The following is a 26,060-nucleotide window of genomic DNA, read 5'->3' as shown; positions in this document are numbered from 1 at the left end:
ACACCCACTGAAATGCCATCACTGGCTCCTTGTTTCTTAGGATCAAGCATCAGGTTCTCTTTCAGCAGCTTGTATCCATCATCTCTTTTCCCTCTGGACAGGGAACTCTGAAAAGAACATTAAAGAAGAGTAAGAAGAAGAAGGTGCAGTAGCAGAGTTTCACTAGTCTACCTGGCTATTTAGTGATAATTAGGAAATGCTGTCCCCCCGGTTGGTCAGAGCCTGGGAGGAAGAATGCGTCTTGGTGGAAGAAAAAGGCAAAGTTTTCCTGAGCATGGAGAGGCAGCAAGGCTTGGTGAATAGAACATGGGCAGGAAGTCAGCTCTTCCTCACCCCTGAATCATGGGCATATAAACTACAGAAAAGTGCACTGGTGGCTCTAAAGAAAGAAAAAGAGATGTAGAAAGGAGACATCTAATGGAGTACTTAGGGAAAAATTCAACTACTTCTCAACTTTGTCCAAGGATATCCATGTGGATGGAGATTGATATGGATATGAATATAAATAAACATATAGAGAAAGAAATATAAATACAGATGTAGATATTGAAGGTGATATGCAAGATGTGACCAAAAGTATGGTGAATTTGATTTTTTTAATTTATTACAGTAAAAACCACATTGCCATTAATCCCTTCAATATACTCCCCCTCGCTCTGAACACATTCATTCCAACTTGCCACTTTCTGAAGCTGTTTTGGAAGTCCTTGTTCATAAATATCTTTAGTAGCACTGTTGTGGATGTTTTGATGTCCTGAATCAATTCAAAATGTTTACCTTTCATGGTCATTTTGACTTTGGAGAAGATCAGAAATCACACTGTCAAATCCAGTGAATAAGGTGGATGAGGACACATGATAATGATTTTGCAAGCCTGCCTTTCTGTCGGATGGCACTCAGCAGCAGCATTTGCTGTGTTCGTTAATCATAGTTCATAAAGACATTCATAAAAGAGAACTTCTAGAAAGAGAGCTTCAGAAAGTGGCAAGAACGTTGAAATAAGTGTGTTCAAAGCAAGGGGGAGAATTTTGAGAAGATTAATGATAATGGGTCTTACCATAATGCATTTTTAATATTTAAACATTCACTGTATATTTCCATCACACCTTGCAGATGTAGATGGGATAGCTATTTTCAAACCAAAAATACCAGGACACAAACTCCAGTGATCGCATAGGATATCTGGAAGCCAGGCTGTTCTAGTGCATATATACATGGACTATGGTCACTGTAGATGTGATGAGTAGAGAATGGCTGTGCCAAGGATCCTGGAATGGGGGATGTGGTAAAGAAAGGGGTGGCGAATGGTGTGCCAGTGATATGTCTCTTGTCCTTCAAGGGACAGGAAAGTAACTGCTTTCCCCGTGGTATGCTCTGCAGTGGAAGGATCATCTCATTCAGGGCTGACTGAATTCTGTTAACAGAAGCCTCATCGTCTTCAAAACATACTGGCACACTCAAAGCTCCCAGTCTCCTGAAGCTTTTGTTCCCTCTCCACCGTGGCTAATCACTTTTCTCCACAGTCAACCAAGGGCTCTTTCCTCATCCAGAATACTGCTCAGAATAATGCAATGTTTCAAGCTTAAAAGTTGGTCATCCTGCAGAGATTTCACTGATTCAGAGCTGAGGTTCCTGGAAGAATTGAGCACTGCCCTGACAAACAGGGTCCTTCCAGGAAAATGATTCTGATTGGATATTTGGCCACACACAGTGAAAACCACACAGGGAAATCCCAGAGACCTTAGCTACCTAGTCTAAAGCTATCTTGCCAGGAAAACAGGGCTGCTGGAGACACTGGAGTTAGGCTGTTTTCATAAATACCTGTTTTGGGCACAGGTGGGCATATCCAAGTATATAGATGCCCTGTATACCAAGCACACCCTCTGATGGCTCACTTCAGCTTTGTGACTGTTGCAGACACATGTTAGCAAATGCCCCATCCTGGAAAACTTGGCATAATTATCAGTTAGGTTCCTGGCAATAATTACCCACTGTCTTGAGTCAAGAGTCTCCTATTTGCTCTCCCCTACACCACATTTAGAGTCTCAGATGGTAAATCTGAAAATAAGCCAGTAACCATAACCATAGCCTGAAAAGAAAAACACATTATCTAAGATATCTCTGTAGGTCCTATAAAAATAATCCACATTTGCATGTGTGCACTGGCAAAATGGATGGCCAAATTGAGCATAAGATTAAATCTATAAACATGGCTTCTAAATCAGACTCTGGGGAAATTTTGGGTCTTCCAAAAAGGAAGGAATCCCTATAAATATTTTTAAATCTTTTTTAAGAGGGCATACTCTGAGAGCGAGCCAAGACTGATGCAATGGGAGCAGCCGCCTGTTCTTCCTCTCTTCCCACTTGCTTGTAGAACCTCAAGCAGTAGCCTCGTTGGAGTCCAATGTTAGAAACAGATGTGACTATTCATAAACCAAGAAAATTCAAGTGTTTTGATTCAATGCAGAGTGGCAAGAAGCAAAACTAACAAGTTTTAGGTATCTAAAGAGCAGGAAATAATTTTCCACACTATTATGCCTCCATTTATTGACCATTTAATATAGGCCAAGCAGCGTATCAACAAGTCCTCATGATTATTTCATTTAATGTCCACAGTAGTCCTTAATGTATTATATTACCCTTTTACTTATTAAAAAAGTTGCATATCAGAGAAGGTAAGTAATAAACCCAAGGTCACACAGCTAAAGAGCTAACATTTAATGCTATCTCTCAATTACAGTAGTCCCCCAATATCCACAGAGTTCAATATAAAATGAATGTCTATACATTTATTCCCATATATAAATATATAGAGAGAGTATATAATAAAGTTTAATTTAAAAATTAGGTACAGTAAGAGATTTACAGTAACTAATAAAAAGTATAGTAATATATTGTAATAAAAATGTGATGTGGAAATGTGACATATCTCTCTTCCTCTCTTACTATCTTATTGTACTGTATTCACTACAAGATGAGATGAAGTGAGGTGAAATGCATAGGGATTGTGGCACAGCTTTAGGCTACTATATAAAAATTACTTGAACACAAACACTACAATACCGTAATAGTCAATATGATAATTGAGATGGCTACTAAATGAGTAATAGGCAGGTAGCACATACAGGGTGGATACAATGGATAAAGAGATGACTCATGTCCTAGGTGAGACAGATTAGAAGGGTATGATACACCTCCTGTATGTAATTTTAATCCACTCTCCAGGATGGTTGGTCAACATCTGAAGTGCAGAAATCAGAAAAGCCTACCTCAGAATTGGTAAGTTGGGTTCTGAAAATCTTCTTTCAGAAACCATTCTGAGTGTTTCAACCACACAGTGCCAACAGGCACTACTAGATGTGTTAAAACTCAGTAATTTTTCATTAGAAAGTTAAGTGGAGCCAGAGGAAGATAACTGGTCTGAAACACAATGCAGACTCTTCCCTATGGGCACAAAATCTGGCAAGTTCTTCATGCGTCCTAAAACTAGAGCTAGGAAGGCCTGGGATTTAACTCAGGACACAAGGTCCTGAGTTCGATCCCCGATACCAAAAAGAAAATAGAGCTAGGGTTTTCATTAGGTCTACGTTTCAGCTCTCAAAAGACACTGTCCTTTGTTCCAGCCAGAAGGTGAGTTGAAACCCAAAACTGAAGTATTGCCACATCTGCCTCAAGCCTTTCTACCAGTAAACTCATCTGAGGCACTTAGAGCTTCACAAACTTTCTCACATCCTGACAAATACAGAAGATGGTAATATTTTTGCTACACCCTGAATTAAGAAGTGCCCTCTACCTGGGGGAAGGGAAGATGAGGGGTCACATAACCTTAGCAAATCTTCAAACTGTTTACTGGTAGACAGGCTGGGACCGACAGCAGGGTCCTCCTTGAGCTTCAAGAACAGGTTGGGTGGCTGCTTTTGTGCCTGGTGACTAACAAAAATAGGCAGGAGTGGTAGAACTGAGACTGCTTCCAGTGGAAGGCAGTAGAGGAGGCCTACAGCTGTCACCTATTTATAATTACTAGAAATTGAGCCCCAAATAGTACGACTATTGGGCGCAGCCAAGCTGGCATAGATCAGATTGCACTGCCAGGCCCCTCTGATTCCAAACTCTCTTCTGGGTCCTGGGAGCCTCACTGTTTCTTGGGCCCAAAGAAGATGAATCCATGATTACTTGTCAAACCTAGAAGGCATGCTCTCCAAGAAATGCCATTCCAAGGGTTCTGTCCTTGGTGCTTCACAGTTTCATATTTTTATCAGCAATTTGAATGAAGACTGAGTCACATTTATCAAATATGCAAATGACAAGTTCTAGGACTTGTGAAGGTCAAATGAGATCATATAAGAGCAGTCATGTGGTATTACAGTAAAGCTCAACTCATGGATGGAAATGACACACAGTTTAAAACTATCTTGGCAGCCTGGAACAGGGTTAAAGCTGGACAAAAAAATAAATTTAATGTGATAAATATAAGTTCAAAATATAAATTTTCAAAAATCAATGAATAAAGTACAGAGGGCAGAAGTTTATGTAAAACATCCACAAAATGAAGATGGGAAGGGACCACCTCTCATTCCTAAGGGAGCCCCTGACTAACTCCCCAGACACTCAGATGAATTTGACCTTAGGCTTTGATCCTCCTGCCTCTTACAGACTGTGACCTGCCAATCCAATGCAGAATCAACCTTAATCGCTTGCAAAGGCATTAGACGAAAAAGAAATTTCCATTGTGTGCTACAGAAGTTGGGTTGTTCCCATGCCCTGCAAATGTTCCCAACTTGCTAGCCCAGCCAGGATGTTTGGCTCAAAGAAAAGAAATGGGAAAAGAGTTCATAAAAGCCTAAGACTTCAAAATTTCTCCCAAGAAGATAGAAGGAGTGAGAGTAGGAGTAGAAGGAAGGCATGAAAATAGGCAACCACCTGTCAAGGGACAACTGTTTTGTGCTCTTACATTAAAATTTCTTTACTTCCTTGAATTTTATTTTGATATTATATTTTGATGTTTTCATCTTTGTGAAACTTCAGAACCTTCTGGCTCAAGACAACAGGAAATGGGCCAAGTGTGGTGGAGTTTTCATGTTGGAAAAGGAAGTACTAGCGACTCCTATGTGCTCTCCAGGCAAGATGGTAAGTCTGTGGTCAAGCCCAGGACTCACTGGATGCTTCATTCACCATCTACTGGGGGCCAGTGACAATTCAATGGAAGACTAAACACCAACATACGGCATTCACTTCATGCAGACTTCCCCATGAAACTACTTCCTGTGTACTCAGAGTTGTTTCAGAATGTGCAATGCCCTCTACTGTCCTGCCATTTGAATACTCCCTTTTTCAAGCTCAGAAAGCCCAGTGATAGGTAGGGAGGGAAGAAGAAAATAAAAAACCGTATGCTAGGTCTAAAGGGAACTGCAAATATGTATTGAGACAATGCCTGCTTTTAAGAAGAGTGCAATTAAGTGGATGGAAATACCAAGACTACAAGAAGATAAATTGTAAATTACCAGGAAATTCTTTGCAGCCAGAATTTTTGGAGCGTCTCTAAGTAATCTTCGCACAAAAATGCCTGGACCCATCTAACTCCTGGAAGGTGGATAAAGCTACTGTACTTGCAAAACTGGATAGCTGGTTAAAAATGCTTCCATGCCTAGCTATATTTTAAAGTTTGCAAATAAAAGTTTGAGGTGAAAATGCCATTCTTTCAAAACAATATTTGCTGGGAAAATGTTATTTGACATTTCTAGAAATTAGTTTTCTATATTTGGCCATGTGATGTTCCTTCGGCTTTTTACTTTAGCTCCTTTGAACAATGCAAAAATGGGCCTCATCAAATTGAAACAAGAGAAATATTACATCACTACAAATCCTAGATGCAAATAAAATACAATTTCACTCGATAATGACAGCCAAGTAATATAAATACAGCTTATACAAATTATTTAATGAGTTTATATTTTTGCCAAGAAAGGCTGGTCTTGCTAGTATTAAGTCCTGGAAGAAGGAACAGAGAAGAGAAAAATGAGCTATTAGCAAGCTCTCCCAATCAGGCCTGAGATCAGCAAAATTTGCTCTCTCCTCCCACTCCAAAACACAGCCCAGGGCTCACCAACACTATTCTCTGTCCAATTTGACTCCATACACATAGTCAACAATCTACATCTTGAGCACTTGCCTCTTTTATTGGGTCTTTTCATTTGACACTAGAACCAGTTGCTCCTCTGAGTACATCTGAGATAAATCCCTGGTCCTTGGGGAAGTCTCCGGGATGCAGCATGAGAAAGTGATGCAAAGAAAGGAGGAACAGTGGGGATACCTTACCTTTGTCACAGGGCAGAGGCAACTTTGGGAAGAACTCAGTCCCCCAGGCCTGGAGGTCTCAATGCAATGGAGGGAGGTGCACACAGGGAGCACTGCTAGGACACCCAAACCCATGTCCACTGCTCAGTCCTGACCACAGATCACTGGGGTTAGTTTACTTCCTTTTTCAGGGCCACAGGCCCTGCCCCTACTTCCCAGCAAGAAAACAACGTGCCACCAGATAAAAGTGGGGTAAATTACTGAGTGCCCTGAGACCAAAGTGCAACTACATTATACACTGAGAACAGTTGAGATGTCTAAAAGGCTGGGTACAGAAGTGTGAACAGGGTGAGAAAATCCTGCCTCCTCTATGGGACAAAAACACCTCCCCTGCCTGTCCTTCTCCATGAGGGAAGCCACATGTGCCTATGTTTATTAGCATCTCTGAGATCTCCAGAAGCAATCCAGACGGGAGAGTAGATCCATCGTCTCACTCACAATTGCACAGCAATTTTGTAGCTAAAGACACTCTCTGAGGCTGACCTCTCAGAGTCCTCCTTTCTGGACAGCTGATCTAAACAGTGTCTGTGCTGTTCAGATGCCCAGCATTGTCTGAGGTCTCCACTGCCAGCACAAGCCTGACGACTTTCCACAGCAGCACAGGTATCAAAAGGGCCTGCATGGACTTGAAGGAGTTGGGTATATTTCTCTCCTGAACTCTGCTCAAGGTAAATGGCCTGTTTTCTGCAGCACCTGTCATATGAACACTCTGACTGGGGTATAAGATGCTGAAAATCCCGACACTAGCTCCCTCTACCCCTCCTGCAGTGACCAGGAACTCCTGGATTACAAAGCTTCCCTGCAGAACGCTGAGCACTTGACACTAATACGTTTACCTATCTACTTTTCCCACATATTGGAAAGAGGGGAAATAAACACTTCTTGTGTATGTACTAGGTTCTAAGCTATGTTTGGCATTTTAATTAAAATGCCTTCACCACAGATGTACAAAGTAAAGGTCCAAGACCACATGGAGTGGTTCCCTGGAAAGGGAGACAGTCCCAGGTAATAACTCAATTTTTTTAACACTCTCTGGCCCAAGTCAAACCTATTTAGGGACCACATCCTCCCTGCAGGCCTTGATTGTGCAGCCTGGATCCTATATCCAGAACATGGAATTAGACAAATAAGACTTTATTCCTCAAAGGCAAGGTCAAAATTGTAATCACCATCTCTTAGCTCAGGGTGGCATTCATTCCACCAGACCAAGCTATTTGGAGTGTGTGCTCACTGGAAATGGGGGGCATGTGCCATGCCAGGGAAGAAGTGAATGCATAGAATAAAAGTCAGTCATTCTCCACTGCTGCCTTAATTCTGAGCTTGTTCTGTAACAGTTTGCATAGTGCTCACCTTCCTGGAACCATTCCTTTTCCAGTGGAAAATAGTGGCACTCTCCTCGGGCAAGGTGGATTCCTGGAGTGCTGTCAGAACAATATCAGGTAAATTGTTCAAGACAGAATGTTTAATTCAAAGCATGAACCACTTGGAAAGTTAAAAATCAACATGTGGGTCTTCTTGCTTCTTTACCAAGCTGCTCCTATATCAGAATGTGAACTCCTAAAATCCACAATTGGGACCAGAAGTAAACAGCATAGGTAAGCACAAGATGAAGCTGCCGGAAACATAAGAACCTCATATCTGCCAGCCTCTAGTCCCTGTACTTGTGTGTGTATATCCCAATTCGTCATGCCCAGAGAAGAAAGCATCACCGCTCCCCCACTACCTGTCCATGGCTTGGTCTCGGTCTAGAAATCTCTAGCTGCTCACCTTCTACTAGCTGTCCAAGCTGGACATGAGTAAAACAGATATAACTTATATAGATATAACTTATGTAAATGATTTCCCATTACAACAAGGCAACTCCTCTTCCTTATTTCCACCATATCTACCATCTTCAGCTCAAACTCTTATAAACCTCTCAAATCTGTCCCTTTCTGTCCTTCACTGCCACCTTTGGTCAGCACCCTTTGGGTCTCCCCTGGATTACTAGAGTGGCCTCACTTCCAGCTGTTCTCCACATGGCCCCCATTGATACCTTTCTATATACAACATGAATTTAGTCTTGCCAATGCTCTTTTTTGGAAATCCATGAGGTCTGATCACTGCCTACCGGGTAAATCCTTTGCAAGACACATTGGTCTTATCCAAGACTCTTCCCTACTTCCTGCTTGGCCATGAACCACCACAGGTAGCCCCAGGGCCATGCCGTCTAACTTCCTCATCCTTGTCTGTGCTGTTTTCGCCACCTAGAACCTCTCATCACATGGTCACAAGGCCTTCATACTGATCCTTCAGGACTTGGTTTGATGCCCTCTCCTCCTGCCGGGAGGCCTCTGCATGCCCTGACTTTTATATCTGGATAGGTGCCCATCTTACAATCCTAAGTTACCCTCTGCATACTCTGACCTCATGCCATATTGAGTTTAAATTCTCTGTTCACAGGTGTGCTATGGCCACAATAGGCTGTGAACTCACCAGTGACAAGAACTAGAGCTTTCATGTCTAAACAATCAGTTTTTGCACAGTCCCTAGCACATAGTGGGCACTCAATAAATATGGCTGAATTCAATGATTTATCAGGTTTCTTTTGTTAAATCTTCCTTTACATCACATCTAACCTCTGTAACTAAAATATATAAATATATTTGGATAGAGCACAGTGAAAGGTGGGTATCAATGGAAATCACAACCCTTCTTTTTTCTCCAGAGACCCCAGCTTAGCCCACTACTACCAGGATCCAAACCTCCCACCACCACCATTACCATTCCTCAGGCCTCTCATCTCCTGCACTAACCATCTTCTCCCACTGTCACCTTCTATCCCAATTACATTCTCCTTTCTGACTCTTGGCAAATGGCTTCTGTCCATTACAACTCTTCACCAGATCACCAAACAGAAGCTGGTAACAGAGTCATGGTGAGAGGCCTAGCTTGACCTTCATTCTCTTTCTTGATTTTCTCTGACCTTTTGTATAAATAGAATTTGTCTTCTGTCAAGGTTCACATAGCCCTTTAATATGTATGATCACATTCCTCTGGACCTCATGGGCTATAGGTGGGGACAGCAAGGGCTTATTCCTGACTTTAAAGAAAAAGAAATTGAGTCCTAGCTCAGATAAAACTTAATGCAAGATATTCAGCAGACCTAGGAATAGAAGCTACCTCTCCTTATTCCCTGGCCAATGTGTAATACTTCTTTAATTGCTCTAAAAATGAAAACCTCAGGATTATTCTGCAAAAGAAAAAAATAGTCCTGGAGAAGCCACAGCCACATTTCTGACAAGCTCCATTCAGAGGACACCATAACTTACATAAATGATTTCCTATTACACCACAATTGTCACACAACGTGACAGTCTTTTCTGCTTCCTTGAAGTCTTCTCTTTGTTATTTTTCCTGCACAGATCCCCCAGAAAGAGAATCAAATATGGTCCGAGCAGGAAAACAAACCACATGACACCCGCAGTCCCAGATTCCCCTTCCTCATGACTCTGCCTGAGCAGGACCAAAGAAAAGGCAATGAATAGTCCCCCACGGGCCTGAGCTCTCTCCCACCTGCCTTTTCCCGAGCTCTGCTGTGTCCCTGAAAATAGGATTCCTTTTTTAAAAAATGAAAGCCAACAGTTTATGAAGAAGAAATGAAGTGGCAATTTCCCAGCATGGCTGGGAATCAATACAAGCTGTTGTCAGGGATTTCTTTTCAAAGGGTGGCTGCCACGCTTCTCCAAAGTCAAGAGAGACAGAGCTCCAGTGCTTGACTTACAACTGCTTCATCATAGCAAGATATTTTTAATTTAAAACTCACTGCAGTTGGGTTTGAACTCAGCTGGGACTTGATTTACTGCTAATTCATTTCTCCGATTCCCATAATTCTAAACTCAGTCACCAAACAGTTTAATGCTGATAGAATCACCAGTGCAATTCTTTATGAATGAGCGTCAGGGGAATTTTGTTAGTAAGTGTGTGTTAGCAACTGTTATTCACTTTGGAACAGAGCATAGTGTTCAGGCAAAGTATGGTGGAGTTTGTATAATTGAGTATGTGAGTTTAGCTGATGTCCCCAGGTGATCCAACTCCAAATACCACCAGGGTGATATCCACCTTTACCCCTACTATTCCTCAGGCACGGGCACACAGGCACACATCATTAACTATGTAAGGTGAATGCCAGGCACTGAAGATATTTCCCATGGGAAATGCTTAACTTTATTCTCTGGTTTGTCATGCAAAGATGAAAACCATGGTTTTATAGCCTACTCAGAACCTTCGGTCCTCTCTAGGGTAGTCAAGTATTTTTTCCCCAGGAGAAGCATTGTTCCAACCATCCAAAATTTAGGGGGACCTGTCTTAATAACTCAAGCCTCCTTTGTTAATTTGATAAAGAACATTTATCTTTGTCAGGTATATTGAAGCCTCTTATTCAATAAATGTAGCTGGAAAAAAATGGAGAAGGTGAATGTCATTATTCACATATTTTGCACACATCCATCTTGATCCACAATGCACATCCAAAATCTGCTACTTGTGGAAACAAGTCCAAAACCTGTCAAAGCTGTATTCACACTTCTGGAAACAGTCCCTTTATAAAATGTACACCTGAAGGCAGATCATATGGCCACAGTTGCTGAAGTTTTGTGACAACTCAGTCATTTCTGGGATTCTCAAAAGCAAATGACAAGGACAAGAGGCAGGTGGCATCTCTGAAAGTTGGACCTCACAAGTTGCCATTTTACCAATAGATTGTAAATTCATTTTCCTGTTTTTCTTTTTTCTCCACTAAACTAAATTTGAACTTGAAAGCTACCAGTAGGAGGCCAGCATCTCCCAAAATGCTCTCTGTCAAGCATTCATTCAGGAGATGTCAGTAGGTTTAAATCCAATCACACAAAGGGATCTCACTGCTAAATAAGCGAAATAACAATTGGCTGAGAAAAAACGGGTTTCTCACAGCACACTTCCTTTACCTTTAAGGTGCTTACTGTTCACCTTGTGACCCCAAGAGGAGGACGCAGGATAAGTTATTTGCAGAACTTTGTTGGCCACTTTTTGGGGGTGGGGGTGTCTTGCAGACTACTCTGTGGAACACTCTGGGAATTACAGTTTTTCATCCCTCCCAATGTATTGATGCCTAACCCATAGGTGAGTTTTGCATGCGAAGAAAGACATCAATTCTATGTACTTCATAGCAAAAAAAAACCACTGCACTTACCTGTTCCAATTCTACATATTCAGCAAATATTTATCAATCAGTTCTAGGTGGATAAACTCTGAGTTGGGCACTGAGTAACAAAGAGAAGAAAAAGTCTCTCTCAGTCTAAGACAAAGGATATATAGTCATCCCTCAGTGTCTTCAGGGAATCAGTTCGTAGACCTCCCATGGATCCCAAAATCATCAGTAGATGCTCAAGATCCTTATATAAAATGGTGTAAGCAGGTTTTACATATAACCTTTGCACACCCCCATATACTTTAAATCACTTTCGATTATTTATAATACTGAATACAATGGAAATCCCAAGTGAATAGTTGTTATAGTTTATTGTTTATGGAATAATGACAAGAAAAAAGTTGGTACATGTTCAGTACACACCACTTTTTAAAATATTTTTGATCTACAGTTAATTGAATTCATGGATGTAGAACTCACAGATACAGAGGGCCAGCTGTAAATTTTAACTGTCATCTTTGCCACTCACTCCAGCAGCAATTTCTCTGCCTTTATGAAAAAATATGAATTAAGTTCCTGATGGCATGAGAGACTGCTTCAGGTAGGGGCTGGTCCTACCACTGCGGAGACAAAATGCTCAGGCGGACACGCTACACAGACCCAGGTCTGTCCATCAGTCGGCGGTTAAAGGCAAGAGCATTTGGGGGACCATACAGAGGTCAGCATTTAATGGGGAAGAGAGCTTGGAGAGAGGTCACAGCAGGGCTGGCTAGAGGCAATAACTTTTGGAAAATGTTTTATATAGAAATGTCCCTATTGTGTATATTTTAATGCATAGAACATTTCTTAAAACTAGGAGGATGGCAGAGGTCATTTGCCTCCATCCTGTGCTTACCAACAACTGTGTTCCTCAGCTAGCACAAGCACACAGGCCTGGGATGTCCCCATGCCACTCTGTGGAAAGCACTCCCAACTATGCCCAGAAGTTCAGAAAGCCTCCTGAAATCTGACTAGCACACATTCTTACTGTGGTTTCTATTAAGGTCTAAATTGGTGGTCCACAGTGTGATTGGCTAATCTTTCCATACCTCTGTGAGCTTGGGGTAGGGGGCTCCTTTGTGGAGCATCATGCTCTGTCACATTCTCTGGACTCAGTTTAGAAAAACTATATGTTTCTTACATAGAACTCATGAACCCAGATACCTAATCGATGCACCTGCCAAGGTCTGCCTGGTCTCATCTGATGCCTCCACCTTACCCAATTCCAAGCTTCAGCCATTTGCCCTGCTTCCCACCAGAATGGTCCCAGTGATGCCTTACGACATTCTTCTAATTGTAAAGCTCTCTTTGTCTCTCTTCCTTTAGGGGCAATGGCCAGACACCTGGAGCTGATAGGGGAGCCACAGAGGTCATAGACCCTAGGCTTGAATATGGAGGCTCATCTTGACTGAGTTTCCTGACCCCAAGGTGACCAATGCCTCATGGGATGATCTGTAACCAGACAGCTACAGCAGACAGGAAGCACCCAGCAGATGAATCACTGGCTGTGCCTACCCTCCAGACTAAGATGAGACCCCTGGACTTCTCTAGGAACATTCTGAGTGATGACAAAGCCACCACCAATGTCAGGGTGGGGAGCTGTGGCTAGTTTGGTAGCATTGTCTCTTTCCCTTCTTCCTTACTGCTCTTCTCCTTTCCCTTCACTCCTGGAACCCAACCCCTCAATAAACTGAATCAAACAATCTTCCAGGGAAACCAGGCTGAGGCTGGGGGTGAGGGACAGACAGGGCAGGGTGCAAGCCCAGATTCCCAGGTTCTTGAACCAGTAAATCCTGTTCACATCTGTTCTGTGCACTAGAACTCCATACAGAAGTTCACTTGAATAAAGATTTCTATGACATACATATTAAAATATTTTTAAATCACTAATCAAGAACAACCCCCTCATCTTATAGTTGATAATAATATTGAACGAGAAAGTGACTTTCTCCAACCCCCCTTACCTGGTAAATAACAGAACTGGGATATTTACATTTATCAGTGTGCAAAGCCTACCTTTTCCTACAACACAGGTGGTTTTTAAGCAAGAGAATATATAGAGATCACCTATGAACCCAAGAAAATATACACATGCCTGTAAATCTCTAGTGCCTTGGAAGGACAAGAGCAGAATAAGATGTGGAGATAGTTGAGCAAATACTGAGGCTAGAAGTGGGCTGTCTGCCACCTGGCACACTTCTATTTGAGCATGAGGGTGCACACAATTATCAAAATCCAGGTCTTGGTGTAATGCGAGAGTCCTGCTGAATTTACTCACAGTCAAGAGTAAAGACATATGTACACATTCAAATGTCCAGTGTTTCTCGTGGATCTCAGTTCCACTCCATGCTATACCTACTTTTTTGGCTCCTCAAACCATATTAGTGTGGTGACAGCTCTCAGAATTCTTGCATCAAGGAACTGTTTTAGCTTTGCTTTGTACCCAGGGTAGAAACTTAATTGACAGGACAATTTCTGTGCATATAATTCCTATTCACACTCCCATAGAATAAACTTTATAAAATTCTGCTCTCTTTCAGGTACTATTTTTAGGAAGCCAGTTTGAGACGAGGAGGAAGAAAATGAATTCCATGTGAGCCAACATCCCACTTGGTCTGGTTCAACTGCACACCCTGATGTCTGTTCCCCAGACCTGCCATCCTCTTTCCCTGCACAGGAAAAGAAACAATTTTCCAGCTTTCTTCTGCTTCCTTTCTCACCTCTTGACCTCTGGGCCAAACCCAAGGGCTCATTCTAGGGAAGTGGGCTGGGCTCACACAAGCAGAGTTCCAGCAGTACATCAGACAGGAAAGTGATTCTTAAGGGACAACGAGGAAAGCCTTTAAACAGCTGTGTCTTCCTTCCTAAATTTCCAGTGTCCTCTTCCTCCATCGTTTTTTTCCTCATACTTCATAATGAAAAGACTCTCCTCTGTTAGACCTCAGGAATTGATTGCAGTGGGCAGTGTTTAGCACATTGAGGAAAAGAGATCCTCTTAGCTAGTGATCTGTTTTTTGTTGGAGTGACAAAACATCCCCAAATTCAATTTGCTGTTTTGAATCCTGGTTCATCAGGAAAACACTAGGAGGAGAAGGAAGAAGCCAAGTTTACCAGTCCCAGAGCGGGGCCAAAGATCTCACCAGCACCTGTTGGTGTAAGTCTGTATAATTTTCGACACTCTGATTGTAGTCCTAGAGCAGAGGTGATGAAATTCCAAGTGTGTCCCTTCTAGCCACCCCAAGTTTGGCAGAACTCTCACTCCCCAGTGTATAGGGGAAGCCAAATAAATAGTGCATGGAATAAAAGTCTGTCTTTTGAAGGAAAAAGAAGGCAAAAACAACAAACTATCACTTGTGGTTTTTCCCTAAAATGTGCAGACTGGAGGGACTGAGTCTTCCAGCTTAGCCCTGGTTTGGGGATAGGACAGCACCCAGCCTGCCCCATGGGCTCTCAGGGCCTTCCTGCCCACATCCCTCAGCAGCAAAGTGTGACTCCTGATGCCTCACTCAGCCTGTACTCTCTCAGGTCCAGACTCTTTTCTCTGCATACAAAGAACCTGTCAAAATTCCATGAAGTGCTACAGAATGACTCTCCCCACACAGGCCATTGGTATTGACTTTTAATGAGTCTCTACCTCAACTACCACAGAATCCAAGGTACCCTGCATGGCATGATTTATCCCTGCCTCTGAATTCCAAAATCTGGAAGCCTAGAGCTGATGAATGAATGAAAGAACAAGTTTGAAGCATACTGTGAGCAGTGCAATGATAAGAATGCAGTCATCTGTTGCTTAGCAACCTAGGGCCTGGGGCTTCTCCCTTAAACTCTCTTCTCAGCCTAAGTTCCTGTGCCTTTAAAATGGGAATCCACAATACCTACCTTACGGACTTATTTTCAGGATTTGATGAGAAAGTGTCATTTCCACAGTACCAGCAATCTGAAGCAGTCACTAGGGAGAACTAGACTCCTACCACAACTAGAGCCTCTAAGAATCAAAAGCAGAGATTGGGACTTACTCATTCATTCGCTCCTACTTAGTTTTTCCCAGGAGAAATAGGAGTTGGCAAATAAGGAAACAATCACCCTCAGGAACTGAGCACTCTGCTAGGAAGATCCATGCAACTTAACAATCTGCTAACAGTCAAAGATGAGACTCATCTCTCTTTGAAGAATGGGGATACTGAGGTTCAAAGAATAAATAAAATATATTTGCCTGGGTTAGAAGCATCCCAAGGGAGGAGGTTGACCAGATATTCTAAGTCAGCCCCCACCATACTGTGCCACAAGCTTCCCAGGGAGGTGACAACATTCTGAGCACATATATTCTAAGGAGGTGAGCAGCATAGTGACAGGAGCCAGTTCAGACTGAGACTTGGCTCCACCACTTGGCTACTGTGTGACCTTGGATAAAGTTCTTAGCCTCTCTCACTTCAGTTTCATCATGGAAGACATAGGGATACAATAACAACTACTTCTCAGGATACAATAACAACTTATTCTCCTGAAGAATAAATGAGCCAACCCATGCAAAGTTATTAAATGATAACTTATCTGCCAACTGCTCCATAAATACTGCCTACCATTGTCATTAGTAGTAGTATTATTTTTCAATCCATTGTTTCCATAAGGTTTAAAACCAACACTACAGCTACATCTGCAACAGCCTCTTCCCTGGGGAGAATGATGATCAGATGACAGGGTCCCCACGTAGGACTCCAGAAGCTTTTCTTCAAAGAATCATCTTACCAAACAGAGCAGCAGCCTCCTTCTTCAGGAACAAGGCCTCTGATCGGGAATTAGGACCCCCTGCCTGCCTTTCCTTTTAAGATCCATCTCCTTACCACTTAGCAGCAGAGCCCCCTTCAGTCTCTGGCTGGCTCCACCTTCCTGCCACAACTAGGATGCTGCAGCCTAGGCAGCAAGGACTGGGGACAGAAGAGTAAGTCCAGTCCTGACTGCAGAAGGGAGCAAGTAAACATTCAGGGCGGTACCGTGGGGACTTTTAAAGAGACAGTGTTCACAGGGCTCTGTGCGGACCAAGCATTACTCACTGAAGCCTATAGGCCAATTACCCTAATCATGTGCATCTCCCAAACAGCCTTATGATTTATTAGCACCACATCTTTTTAAAATGCCGCTTTTAAATATAAATAACACTTAATCATCCAGCTGTCGTTAAATTCATGTTATATTGATTTCTTGGAGTGCCGCAAATTTGAGGGCGAATGGGCGGGTGGATGCCCACACAAAGCCAAGAGGTGGATTAACAGATGGAAAAGAGGAAGGAAGGGGTGTTGGAGGAGTAGAAAGGGGGTTGTCAAGGAAGAGAAATGAATCCTATGCAGCAGCCCAGGATCTGAACCAGTTTCCTACCTGGTAGCACTGGACACAAATAAAAAGAAGCAAGCAGAGGGTGGCATATCTGTTGCACACATTAATCACAGCCGAGATACATCGTGGTTGGGTTTGCGTATTGCTGTCGCCCCAACACGGCCAATCATAGATCCACTCCAACAGGTCTCTGATGTGCATTGTCTGTGTAGTGAGTGCTTTCTCTGAGTGAGAATGGGGAGAAGCAGCTAGGAAATGCCCCCTAGCTGGCTGGGAGGAGACAGACTCCCTGCGATTTCTTTGCATCAAAGCCTGGTGATAACTATGAGCTAAAAGCAACTGCTAACCCATCCCCCTTAACTCTCCCCACTTCAGGACTGCTGCCGCCCTGGAAAGCCCCCACTTAATTCCCAGCAGCCCTCAGTGTGATTTAAAGGATCCAGAGGCCAAGGTAGGCAGACTGCCTTGCAGACTTCCCCGGTTTGCAGGGAGCTGGAGCTGCCGCAGCAGGCAAGACACAGAGGAGAAACAGAACAAGTTGGCCACCTCGGGTAAATTCCTCCGGAAATGTTTGCAGGATGTTCATGGCATCCAGGATAAAGTCTTGGGAGGACAGAGGACAGCCTTTGGGGTCTGGGAAGGAGCAACCCCTGGGCAACCCATGCCCTGTGTTCACAGGAGACCCACCAAAAGACAGTCTAGCAACTGTGAGGCTGAACCCAGGAAGAAGCCTTCACTGTGGGTCTTTTCCTGTGCAGTTGACTGCCTGAAGAGGAGGACTCCAGAGAACTTACAGGGAATGCCACAGAGGAGTGGTAGGGAGAGAATGACAGTGTAGCATATTCCAGAGCCAGACAAGAGCCAGGCAAGAAATCAGAAAATGAACACCCAGTTTTACACCCAGATTTAAATTAATAACTGCCTTGTCCTAGAAACCAAATTGATACCCAATGCTAAGTGCAGAAAATGTGGGAAATTTTGAGCCCTGGTGTTTCGTTTATCAACAGCAGACTGACTGCTGGCTTGACATTAAAATGAAAGAACCTGAGGTTGTAAATACATAAGAAAGGGAAGAGAGGAAGGAGAAAGGCAAGAGTCTATAGGCGAGATGTACAAACAATTCAGGAAGAGCTACACCCCAACCTTTTGCCCCTTATAGGTCCCATGAGGGAATGTTTACCTGAGAGGCATCCACTGCTGCAGGAGCTCACTATTTCTGCTGCAAACCATGTGCCACCATACGCGTACGTGGAACCTCCCTGTCTATGCACTCAAAGGGCATGTATGCAGAAATGTGCCAGTTTTTCCACAGCTGGGAAGACAGAAGTGGACCTCAGTGTCACACATGGTTGGACCAATTGACCACATTTGCTTAGATTCTGAGAATTCATATGTATATCTGGATGTGTGTAGGTGTGCACGCATGTGCCCACTATTCTTAAAAAAAGAAAATAATATTCCTTCCCCTGGCTGGAATCTCCCCATTGTGAGAGCTTTGCTTTATTCTGTCTACCCTTTTCAATCAATCAAAGGGCAGCTCACACTGCACACAGCGGGAATACAATCTCCCTCCTGGGGTGTCTGCTCCTCTCCCTAGACTAGCCAGAAACCTTTGCAAGAGCTGAAAAAAGTTTGAAAATACCAGAGCTGAGGGTACAGGAAAAGCCCCCTATTTCTGCATCCATCTTTCAGGATTTACATAAGCAACCCAAATTCTGTGCCCAGCACAGAGGCTTCCTTGTTCAAAAGAATGTTTGTTCCTCGCCTCTCATTCCAGAGGACTCCCAACATATTTTTCCCACTGGTATATTTGTGGGACACTCTGAACACATAATCTTATATAGAAGGTACAAGCTTATCCCACTCTTTTTGGTCAGGTTACCCGAAAAGCAACCTTAAAGGGACAGCTAGGGAATCACAGGAGCTTGCTATATGTACATCCAACCACAAAATACTGTTTTATTTGAATCTCCCACTTTTCTCTCGGCAACAACTGAGCCCCCAAATAAGTTACTCTTAGATCCCAAAATGGGAACTATAAAAAAGCCCCTTTGGAGCTCCCCACCTCCTACCTCCTTCAGGAAAAGTTTGAAAATGAACACCCTGTGAAACTCCAGCCAGGGAGAAAAGGAAAGGACACGATTCAGAAAAACAGAAGCTTGAATCGCTGGCTTCTGGACAGCAAATCTCCACTCAGAAGTGACCAGGCTCTGGGGAACGCTGGCAGACCCAAGGTGCCTTGTAGGATGGACACCTCCGATGTGATCATGAGAGACGGGACATTCTTCCCTGGGAGGACTACAGCCCTGTGTCTCCCCCTCCCACTTCATTTTCCCAGCCACATACCTCAAAAGGCGTAAGACAAGTGTTAGCCAGGGGCACGGGGAAAGCAGCCCCACATGCCCAGGGAAGGGTAGGGAGAGAGGGGGGTGAGAGGGAGACCTAGTGCTAGGTCCCCAGGTCCTGTCTGCTTGCTGTGTCCCAGGGACTGAGGACATGAGTAAGGTCGTGTCTATTAAGGAGAATCTGACCCCGCAACCTCCCTAGACCAGCTACGCTCAGGCTGTGCTGCGCTACGCTAAGCCCCTTCCTCCCTGAAATCCCGGCGCATTCCCTGGGAAGCAGTGCCGTGCTTCAGAAAGGCGTTTGTGCTGCCTCTTACTGGGGAAACGCAGTGTCTGTTCGATATGCACCGCCCTACAGAACTGCAGCCCCATCTGCCTCTGTGGCGTCCTCCCCGAGCACCGGGCCGGGCCACCACGCTCTCCAAAAACCTGTGCGAATATCTATCAGTGTGTTCACCCTTAAAATCACAAGGTGTCAAAGGCCACGGAGCAGCGATCGCACTGGGCGGGTCTCCGAAGACCTCCCGTGACTTCTCCTGTTTTAAAAAACCAGCTAGGGATGATAGGGACTGGAAACTGAAAAATCACTCCCTCAGCCTACCCTGCTGGGAGGGAGAGCCAGTCATACACTGAATCCCACCCTGAAAGTCGTGGGTGAGAGAAGTCCTGAGTCCAGGAGTGTGACAGGAGAAAGAACATGGGAAATCCCTGCTCCTCCTCCGGTGTCCAGGTGGGACATGGGCAGGTGCGTGAGCGCAGTATGTGCCCGTGTGTATTTGTGTGCGTGCGCGTGTGTGTGCAACCGGCTGGCTCTGGGGCAGCCGAGGACTCCGGGGCCGGCCCGGGTATCTCCGCCTGCGCTGCCCTTGCCGCCCTCCCGGCCCCGCTTCTCGGCTGGCCGGCTCCTTACCTGGAAGCGCCGCGTTTCCCTCCTTCAGCCGGAGCGCCGCATTGACACTGCAGATGGTGCCTGTGCCGCTGCCTCTCGCCCTCCTCTGAACGTGTGCGTGTGCGCGCGTGTGGCTGCCTCCTCCAGCCCCAGCCCCGAACGCAAATACTCCACCGAGGCACAGGGAAGCCGGGAGCAGCACAGGAAAACGGAGGGGACCAAATCAGAGCCTGCGGGGCCTGACAGCTCCTCTTGCAGCGTCCAAGGTGGGCGTAATGTCCAGCAAAAAGGTCGGGAAATGTGGATCGATTCCAGGCACCCCTTTCCTCCACCCAGCCCGGAGCCCAAGCAGCAGAGGCGGCGGCGGCTCTTGGGGGCTGCGGTGGCGACGCGGGGCTGCCCCCCCCTTCGTCCCCACCCCCGCGGGCTGAATGTCCTTGATGCCAAGCGGGCACGGCGGCGTCACTCCGCGCCGCCCATGCTCGCCCGGCCCGGCCGCTGCCCGGGCGCGGCGAGTTCGCTGGGGACCCGCCGGGGAGCGCTCTCTGCTCCTCTGCGCGCCTCGATGGGCAGCCGCGGCCGCCCACTGGCAGCCCGTGTTCGGCCGCACCGCTGCTGCCCCCGCCCCTGCCGGGGGACTTTGCGGGCAATGCCCAAGGGCCGGGGCTGGGGGTCCGCAGGAGCGGCCGGCTGCTCCCCGGGGAGGCGCGGGGCTGCGGCGGTGGCGGTGGGCGCTGCGGCGGCCGAGAACACTGCCGCGGTCCGAGCCCGGCCTCCCGGGCGCGCCCCCGGCCCCCCCGGCGGGCTGCTCGCAAAGTTTGCAGGGGGCTGGGAGCTGGGCCGCCGCTGGCTCGGCCGCCGCCGGAGCTCCCGGACTGCCTGCTGCCGCCGGGGCTCGCTGCTGCTGTGCATTGAAGCCCGGCCAAGCGCTGCAAAAACTCCAGCTGCCTGGCGCTCTCTGGGTCCTCCTCTCCTCCCTCCCGCCCTTCCCGTTTCCCTTCCTCCCTCCCTCGCCTCCTCCTCTCCCCTCCCCGCCGCCCGCCGCTCCCTCTCTGGCTCGCTCTCGCAGGCTCGGAGCTCGCGGCTGCGTCTAGACCGAGGGAGAGCGGCCGGCAGAGGGGGCAGGGGGCGCCTCCCCGCGAACCCACACCCGCCGCGGCCGCCGACCCGCCCGCTCTCCCCCTCGCGGACGTTGGCCCACACTCTCCTGGGTTCCCTCCGCCTGCCCAGAGCCACCCTGGTAGTGCCAGTGTGGGGCACGGGGGGCGAATACATGGTGACTTGAGCGCACGCGAGGCGCGCTTGGAGTGAAACACACTCGGCCTCCTGGGAAGAAGGGGACGTGGGTGCGAATGGTCAGAGGGACCCTCGGGTGGTCAGAGCTGACACCAGCACACGCTGAGGCCAAAGCACATCCCCGTTCCTAATCAGAATGATCAGCCCCCACAAACACACCCACGATGGCACTCCCGCAGGACAGCCAAGGATGCCCAGGACCAAGGACAGAAGGCCAGGACCAGAGAGCATGAATGGCCAAGTGCCCCGGAGCTCTCTGGGTAACCTGATCTGTCTGTCCAGTGATGTCTGCACTAAGAGGCTGACCCGGCTGTGCTCTTTTCTGAAACCCTAGATCCCAGACCACAATCCAGACGGATAATGCCAACATCAAGGTAGTTTCAGAAGCCCTAGGAAAGAAATCTTAAGGTTTCTCTGGTTTAGACAATCGGACAAGGAGGAAATTCATGAAGACAGGAAGTGAACTGCACTATCTAGGAAACCTCTGCATAAACCCCCAATGTGCCACAGATCAAGAAAAACCTCAGGATGCTACCTTATTTCCTCACCTCTCTGCACACCTCCCTCAACGCCATTCCTACTGTAGTTCCCCATGGGCCCCCACCAAGGATGGCCTGCTAGAGGAACCCATGATTTTTGACCCACCCACCATGTCCCTTCTTCAACTCAACTTTTCTTCCTACCCAGCAACTTCTCCCCTTACTCTCCCTCCCATCCAAACATCTCAGAATCTTCCTACTAGGTACAAATGATCGACACCAGCATAAATGTCTACACTTTCCTATAGGGATTATATTTTCACAGAAATCAAAGTTGTAAACTGGAGAGACTTTGAAATACTCTTTGGGGTGACCGTAGCCCAAGGTGGGTAGCACACATATGTGGTTCAGGCTGGGCTCTCCCCCACAGGACTTCACTGAAACTTCACTCTTGCTGATAAAGAGGAAATGAATCAAGCCGCAGTGGGAGGCAAGCAGAAGTTTGAGTCTTTGGTTAAAGGGTATCCAGGAGACAGCGTGGAGCCCTGTTAGTCTCTGGTTCTCTGCTGAGTACTGCATGGCCCAGAAAGCAGCAAGGATTATCTTATTAGCTTATGTTAAAACATTGATCTGGCTCCTCTCTTCTCAAAACCCTGGGCCCCAGACTCTAGATAAAACGCACAATATCAAGTTAGTTTCAGAAGTCCAGAGAAACACACAACAAGATAACTCAATGCTGGTGCTTCTTTGACATTCTTCCAGGGCTGGGGATGCCTCAGGGCCTAATGTCTGTCTGTACAGGACAGGGACTAGAAGGAAACTGGCAAGGCGCCCAATGCAAAATCAAAGGGGATCCCTGCCTCATCTGAATAAAGCAGTCCTCACCTTGTCCTGCTTCCAGGGGTACGCCTCTAAATTTGCCACATGGGACTATCATAGGCCATGCCCAGAGAGTCACATGGAAAACCCCAGCAGATTACTTCAATAAATGCAGGAGGGAGGATCTTGTCAAATAAGTTTGCCACTGGGCTTTCAGTGTATGCCATAAAAATGCTGAAAGGGAGGAGGAGGTGTGAAAACAGCTCTGTTCCCCTTCTCAGTCAGTCATCCAGCATGTATTTTTAACACCACGTGACTCTTCTGCCCCTTGCAGTGTGCGTGTGCGTGTGTGTGTGTGTGTGTGTGTGTGTGTGTCTATGAATATGGCTGAGAGCTCCACACCCATTTCCTGATGGATGGGCCAGAAGTCAAAGACTTTTTTTTCAGAAGTGGCAAATAAAATGTGTTTATTATTCTTTATCTCCTGACTAGCATGTTGTGTCATTTATTTTCATTCAGCGAAATGAATTCCATGTGGTATCTGAAGAGTGACACAGGGCCAAATGGCAGGGAAGATGCACACAGAAAGCTGGACCAACAACAGGCAGGTGAGGGGTCCCACTGGCTCTCCTGTTCTCAGTGGGTCCCCACCTCATCCTACCTTGCTTCCCTTTCCCTGTCCTGAACAGCACAGAGAAAGGCCATCTGAAGGGGAAGTTACAGCAGAACACCCTTGTCAGGAAGACCAGGAAGGCCAAATTTGCCCCAATATGGGGCTTGATGACAGCTCATTGGCTCTCCTTCAAGTCTGGAGAATGCACGGAGGAATGAGTAGGGTCACTGCCCTGGAGGCCACTGTGTCTCCTACTGGCTCTGCCACTGCTCAGCACTATCATCTGGGGCAGCCCGCATGCTCTCATTGAGACTCCATCTCTCACCTGCCACATTTACCCCTCAGACTTACAGCAACATCCAAAGGAGACACGATCGGTTGGTGCTTTGGAACTCTAAGGCAAATGCAATACAGACAAAGGAGTTAACATTGCTTTTCAGATGAACATATCTTTTTATGCAATGGTATAATGCACCAAGAGCAGGTCCTCTGCTGTCTTGACTCTTCTCTGTGAATAGACACAGTGGAAAAGGCAGTGGTGTACAATGCTTCTAAGCATGTTTCTGGATTAGGTCCCAGTCCTCTAGCTCTCTCACCTCTGCCAACCCCTGGCAGTGGATGAGGGCCAAAGAGAGATGTGAGAGGCCACCTAGCTGTTTCCTGCTGACAATGGTCTCCCTCCGAGTCATCCACTCCTCCCCTAGCCTGCTAGTAAAACTGGGCAGGTCATTGCCTGGCCCCATGGCCACAAGAGAGGAAAGCAAATGGCCTATTGTTTCATAGAGTCCTGTTTCTAAGGAGAAGCCTGGAGGGAGGGTTTGGTTTATTGCCAGATTTGGAGAGAAAAGTATGAACTCATCTCCCATAGATGAATAAAAAGGCTAGATTTAATAGGAGAGAGAAGAAATTTTTAAGTTTTCCTTCACTTAGCTACCACCATTTTATTAGCCTAGGAACAGAGCTGCTATTTACATTGATAAAAGCCAGATTTGCTCGTTAAACAAATCACCAGAGCCTGGTGGTGCTATACACAAAAATTCTCCCAGTAAGCGCTGCCCCTTGGCTGGGTCTCCTAGAGTGCAAGGGATAAAAACTTCAGGCGGTCGCCTGCTTGAAAACCTACGTTGTGGCGCCACCTGCAGGAGAGCAGAAATATCGACATTAACCCAAATCCGCTGAGAATGGGAGGGAAGTCTTGCTCTGACAAAGCTGCCTAGCCAGGCCAGACCAGAGCTGCGCACAAAAAGGTCCAAACTACCCACTGGCCCATGCTTTCCAGATGTCTCCCACATAATCCAGAGGCCTTCAATCTGCATCCTCCTTGGAAGCTGCCATTTCAAGGAATCTGTTTACAACTCTACAGATTTTCAGTTCATTCAAACAAAAGTATTTTTCCTCAGTTTTTTTTTGGGGGGGGGGGGGGTTAAGTATGTCTCTAACCCAGAGTTCTGTCTTCAAGAAATAGTACCATATAATAGTGACATAGGACAGAAAAGTGACTACTTTTGGAGAAGGGTGTGAGGAGGAACATCCCTGTGTCACCGTGATTTCTGACTGGAGTTTGACTGTGGTGGCTGAATATTCATAGTAGACCCAAACTATCCCAGGCTGCACCAGCCTGTGGGTATAAATGAGGAGTCAGACATTAACCTCTGCACCTCAACCCCAGCCTCCTCTGCTCATCCAAGACTTTGGCCGCCGCTGACAACTCCCTACCCGTCTCCTCCCAATTGTCAGAGACCCCTGAGGAACTAGTCTAACCATCTTATTCTCCACGGGTCTCCTCATTGTGCCTACTTCCCCCATGCCATTTGATAGAAGGACATATTGGTATCAGCAGCAATGTTGTGTCCTCCTAAGGACTCCTCCACCTGGCTATATTGCTGTACACAGCCATCTCTGCAGCTCTGCTGTGGCTTCCTGAGTTACACTGGGAGTTCCTGCCAAGGCAAGGAAGACCCCATCCCCACCTCAACTACATGCATGCATTGCATACATATACACAAAACACACTGCAGATCATAGTCTCTGGCCCCCAAAGCAGCTCCCAGGCCTCTTGTTGTCCAAATCTTTCTCCTTTCCTCCTCACACCCTTCATTCACTATCCCCACAGCAAAATTTTTCTTTCTTTGCTAGCTAACAAGCATATCCTTTCACCTGAAGACACCAACAGCGAGAAGATGTAATGGAGTAAGGGGACATGGAAGAGGTAAGGCCACACCTGCCTCTATTGCCAGAAACAGCAGAATCCCAGATCGGTCCAGAAGCACATCTTGTTACAAGGAAGTACAAAACATTTCAGTATAAACACTGACCCTTCCTAAGAGTTCAGTCCTAGGAAACACAAGGTGCTACAAGATGTTTGAATTCTAAGTATTATGTACTTCATGGCTCCCACAGGAAACCTCCACCTTGGCACTGCCTACCTCACTTACTAAGTAGTCTAAGTGAGACACTTGGCCTGACTGGGTATAAATAGCAGAAAGACCCCAGTGTTTTTTCATTGTAATGGAGATGAGTCCATGTTAATTGGCTGAGGGCTTTTGTCCAGTGTCTTACCAGATGGTTACTGAGTGGTCTGAATCCAGTCCTTTCTAAGCAATCGTGGTAGCCTCTAAAACAGCCCCGACGGCCTTCACTTACTGCTATTCATGCCCTCGTGCAGACGCCTCCCACACCAAATCAGAGCTGACTCAAGTGACCAAGAAATTACTATAGGAGTGATAGT

The 26,060-nt window shown here is 46.1% G+C and overlaps 1 protein-coding gene across 2 annotated transcripts in view; it reads right to left on the bottom strand.

Moving 5' to 3' along the window:
- Plxna4 (plexin A4) overlaps nucleotides 1–21,070 on the bottom strand; it is a 460,590-nt gene extending 439,520 nt beyond the window's left edge. Inside the window, exons 1-2 of one of the 2 annotated variants that reach the window (XM_004856316.4) lie at nucleotides 20,147–21,070; nucleotides 18,072–18,203 (exon numbers count right to left, since the gene is read on the bottom strand). The gene's annotated coding sequence lies outside the window, so the exon portion shown is untranslated. The remainder of the gene's footprint in view (nucleotides 1–18,071; nucleotides 18,204–20,146) is intronic. The other variant, XM_013076511.3, reaches the window with a different exon arrangement.
- Between the last annotated feature and the right edge of the window lie 4,990 nt (nucleotides 21,071–26,060).

The sequence above is a fragment of the Heterocephalus glaber genome, unplaced genomic scaffold (genome assembly GCF_053883595.1).
Source record: "Heterocephalus glaber isolate CG9 unplaced genomic scaffold, H.glaber_assembly_v1.0 deba00000546, whole genome shotgun sequence".
Taxonomy (NCBI): domain Eukaryota; kingdom Metazoa; phylum Chordata; class Mammalia; order Rodentia; family Bathyergidae; genus Heterocephalus; species Heterocephalus glaber.
The sequence above is the reverse complement of the archived record's forward strand: the minus strand, read 5'-3'. Positions and strand labels throughout refer to the sequence as shown.